Here is a 5,178-nt window from a genome sequence, read left to right on the forward strand (position 1 = left end):
ATTAAGATTTCTTGTTGAAAATTCCAACATATATAGTGTTTAGATTTGAGATGACATAGATGAAACAACATGAATTTGGGTAAAATTGTAAATAAATCATAAAATATCAAAATATCAAAAGTAAAAGAACAATAATCCAATATAAAATATTAAAAATAAATCAGTAATATATAACCGTGATAAAACAACATGAATTTGGGTGAAATTTACACACACACACACACACCTTTCATGGTGACATCTGGGGGGTTTAATTTAATGCGGGGCGTGGTTTGTCAAAGATGGCCACTTTATGTAGAGTTTGTATGACGAAAAGAGACAAGCAAGCAAGCTTTATTACCAGTGGTCCAACTAATTTGTTAACAGTTAGGCCAAACTATATTTAATGTTTCTTTAGTGTTCCGATTGAAAGGGTCACAAGATTTTGAATAGTGGTCTCGAATTAAAGTTGATTCTATTTTTAATTTTCTCAGAGAAAGACAATCAAACAATTCCCAATCATGATTCTTGCGATCACTTTCTTTTAAGAAAGGGACTTATAGCAAGCAGCTACTCGCTGGGTGCCAATTTCTTCCTCTTTCTCCTTTATATTCACAAGTCCTCAACGCTGCTGCGTGCCAATCTCTTCCTCTTTCTCGTTTATATTTAGAGTCCTTAACACAACAAGCAGTTTACTCGCGCGCTGCGTTCCAATCTCTTCCTCTTTCTCCTTTATATTCACATAGAAAGCGACTCCACTGTCCTCAACACAACAAGCTGCTACTCGCTGTGTTCCAATCTCTTCCTCTTTCTCCCTTTGTTTTTTCCCATGTGAATATAAGTATATTTCACGAGAAAGGACAGTTTTAAAAATAAAAATAAAATATAAATCCTTCATATTAATTGGCTTCTCTAGCTATGAGGAAAATTAGAGGTCTTCTGAATTGAGGGATGGTCAATGGAAGCAATCTCCAAAGAAATCTCAAGGTATTGTTATTCCACTCAAAAACTCACTTCATGACATTTTTTGTGTTACATAAGAAATCAGTATTGAAAAATGTATTTTGCATATCTTTTCATTTGCATCCATAGTGATATATGATCATGTTATCATGCTCACAGCCATTCAGGCCCGAGATGACATAGTTGGGGATCTTCCAATAAGCACTTAGTGGGTTGGTTGAGAAAGTTCTCAAAAGTATGTGGCAAATATTGTCATAAATGACATCTTAAAGTAAAAACTTGCCTTTTTCTTCATGGATACATTTCATACACATTTCTCACTTAGAAGGTTCATTTTTTAACTTGAGTTTATCCCTTAAAATATTTAAACATTTTAGGTGAGATAAGCAACTCAAAGGAAAATGAAGTTTTTTAAGCATAGTTTTGAAAGCTTCATTATTTTCTTTTTGTGATATATCATGTTTCGTACATATTATGCGTGTTTTTATGTGACGTAATAGAATCATGTATAGGTTTATTTTGGTGATAGCAAATGTATCAAGCATGCCAAACCAGTTGTACGAACTTAGTTTTCGTTTAAGACATATCATTTTATTTTAGTAGAAATAGACGACTTTTTACATTCATATCTTGAGTTGTAATAACTTATAAATTTATTTTAAGGGCTTTTAAAGATTTCTACTTGAGATGCCCAAAAAATTCTTTTTTTAAAAAAAGAAAATTTGGCATATCAGAATGAATTGAAAATTTAGACTCTTTAACATATACAAGTTATGAATTAAATTAGATTTAATCCATAAAAATGAGTGTACACATAAAGATTTTGTCCTGATAAAGTAAACCAAATATAAGAGTTTAAGTAGAAATCAAGATGAGTCCACTAGAAGTAAACATCCCTAAGTGTCACTTAGTGAAATTTTTTTAGTGAATTTAGGGAAAATAAATAATAAGAATAAAAGATCAAGTTTGAAAGAAAAATAAAATTTACCTCGGAAAAGTTTTAAAAAAAATTAAAATATCCTCAAATTATGACATGAAAACATGCAAGAAAAAAGCAAAAAGCCAAGTCACAAATGAGGGAACGACTAGGGTGCACCTAGGTTGAGCTAGGGTCGCGTCTTGGCTGAGGTGCCCCGTGGCCTAGCTGGGGGCCTCGCGAAACTTAAGTATAATCTTAATGGATAATTTGATATAATTTTTTAATAATATTATAAGTAATCAATATATTTTTTGAAAAATAAAATGTACCTTTATACTTATATCAAACCCCCAATATTTTTATGCTTACCAATGCAACAAGCCTCAAGCCCTAATAGGGTTTATACAAATTCTCAGGATACAGGTCAAGTGGTTGGACTATGATAAGGTAAGATTCGCACTAATAGGTCATGGATTCGATTCCTTATCTTATGTAGCGAAACAAAATATCTACTTAGAATTTATCTTTTTTGTCGAAATCAAAAACATTAGTGGAGGACGGCGCAAAAGTGATAATTCCAAGTAAGATCCGTACAATATACAAATTTATTTTTGGCCTGTTCATATGAAAATCTTATTTTTAAGAAAAACACAAATAAATTATTATGTGTATGACTGAACTCACTCACACATGAAAAGGATGTGACCAAGTGACCCAACAACACATAAATAGATTATTTGTATAACCAATGAGGTGTCCAAATGGGGAAGAGAATTTTGGAATGACATAATTTTCCTCACGTTTTCGGGTGAACTTCTCTATCTCTCTCCAAAGTAGCAGAGGATTCATGTAATCTGTTTAATTAAGAAGCATTTTCCCAGAAAAATGTCGTCTTCATCGTCTCTTACTTTCGCCGTGAGAAGGCAAGAGCCACGACTGGTTGCGCCGGCAACACAGACGCCATGTGAACTCAAACCACTCTCCGACATTGATGACCAGCCGGGCCTTTGGTTTCAAGTACCCGTGATAATGTTTTACAGAAAAAATCCTTCCAAGGATGAAAAGGATCCCGCCAAGATCATCGAAGTAGCACTCGCCGAAACCCTGGTTTTCTACTACCCGTTCGCCGGCAGGCTTATCGAAGCCAGCAACGGGAAACTCGTGGTGGCCTGCACCGGTGAAGGGGTTTTGTTCGTAGAGGCGGATGCCGATATCGAGCTCGAGCAGGTCAGCGACCCGCTTCGGCTGGGGTTTCCGTACTTGGCGAAGCTTCTGTAGGATGTTCCCGGCTCCGATGGAATCCTCGGTTGCCCTCTCCTTCTCATTCAGGTATTTTTTTTACCATAAAGACTAATATCCTATTTATAAAGAGTAGTGACAATGAGATAATAGAGTAATAATATATTTGTCGAAATTCTCTGTCGAATAAAAGGGCTTGGTCAAAACGATGTGCCAATAAACCTTACGTTGGTTGGAAGAATCACTGGAAGCCTGAATTGGTCGTTTTGACGGATTCATGGCCATATTAGCATCCTAAGATTTGCTTGATAAACTAATAGAATATTAATGGTTTATACTCTGAATTGAGCTGAGAATCTTAAAGAGAGTTGGGTTAATTCGGACCAAACATTATGGCACAAAGTTACAAACTAATGAAACAATACTAATTAATTTGGAATATGATCGACACAGGTGACTCGTTTCCAATGCGGCGGCTTCGCCTTTGCAGTTCGCATAAACCACACCATGAGTGATGGCTTTGGGATAAACCAGTTCCTGATCGCCATTGCCGAGTTTGCTCAAGGGAAAGCAGACTCCCCTTCGGTTACTCCCGTATGGCAAAGGGAGGTTTTATTTGCCAGAAACCCTCCACGGGTCACTTGCTTGCACAACGAATTCGAGCCAGAAAGCGACCTCGAAGACCAATCCGACGGTGATGGCAATGAAACTATGATCAACCGATGTTTCTTCTTCGGTCCTAAAGAGATAGGAGCCCTTCGGAGCCATCTCCCCCCGCAGGAACGAACCAGATGCACTAGGTTCGAGATAATTACAGCTTGTATCTGGAAATGCCGCACAACTGCGCTCGGCATTGGCCCGAACGAGAGCGTTCGAATTTCATGCGCTATCAATGGTCGCGGTAAGGCGGGGATGGATATACCGAACGGGTACTACGGAAACGTTTTCGTCTATCCGGCGTCGGTTTCGAAGGCCGAAATGGTTTCAAAATACCCACTGGAATATGCTGTGGAGCTGGTGAAGAAGACGAAAAGCCAAGCGATCGACGGCGAGTATTTCAGGTCGGTGGCTGATCTTATGGTGACTAGGGGAAGACCAATGTATACGAGGAAAGGAACCTTTATTGTTTCTCATACGGCACAAATAGGATTAGACAAAGTCGACTTTGGGTGGGGGCAGCCGGTGTACGGTGGCCTGGCTGAGGCCCGCTATCTGATAAGCATCTTCTCGAGTTTCAACGACAGTGAAAGAGGAGATGGGATTCTTACGGCGATATGTTTGCCGGGGTCGACCATGCAGAGGTTCGAAGATGAGCTGAAGAAGATCACCAAGGAAGCCCTGTGAGATGCGAAGGATCACAACACCCAGCGAGAATTGTGTCCATGCTCTAAAGTAATTGTTGAAGATTAATTTGACTTTTTTAGATGCATGTGGTTTGGTTCATGTGTGCGTGTGTGTGTAAGTTCAATGTTAATTTATTAGTTGCGGTATTCAAAATATCTTTAGTAAAATTAAGAGACAAGATTAATTACAGAATGATGCCAATGATATTCCACAGCATTAATTTCAGAGTTGCAAAGGAGGAAAATACAAGGTTCTAATATGCATTTATATTTGACGCTAAGAGAAGGCTAGAGCATGTTTTTTGGTCCCTTAGTCCTTGCTTTGATTGTTACATTTTCTTTGATATCACTTATAAAGTCGATTCTTATGAAATTGCCTTTTGGCATCTTTATTGGTATTAACAATCATGGGAGGACAATTTTATTTGGGTGTACGTAGACTGCTCCAAATGATTCGACAAGTGCTTTTTAAGGGTTAATGAAGGTAAGAATTCATCTAAATTTTATTTTCATCATTTAACTCCTCTCATTCTTTATCTTTTTATGCACTCTAGTGTAGACTACATACTTCAATTTTTTAATTAATTTTATTGTAAACATTTGTATCACCAATGAAAAAGCCACCAAAAACTATCTTTGACTGATCAAGATTTGTGGATAAAGGACGCAATTGAGAAGGAATTATCATCCACAAAGCATGGCTTTTGCATTGGACACATAACTGCCAAATTTAGT

At 37.4% G+C, this 5,178-nt stretch overlaps 1 pseudogene; it reads left to right on the forward strand.

The window, feature by feature from the left end:
• Positions 1–495: 495 nt before the first annotated feature.
• Positions 496–4,664, forward strand: LOC127812496 (alcohol acyltransferase 16-like; annotated as a pseudogene).
• Positions 4,665–5,178: the final 514 nt, after the last annotated feature.

Source organism: Diospyros lotus, chromosome 11 (assembly GCF_014633365.1).
Source record: "Diospyros lotus cultivar Yz01 chromosome 11, ASM1463336v1, whole genome shotgun sequence".
In the NCBI taxonomy this organism is placed as follows: Eukaryota; Viridiplantae; Streptophyta; class Magnoliopsida; order Ericales; family Ebenaceae; genus Diospyros; species Diospyros lotus.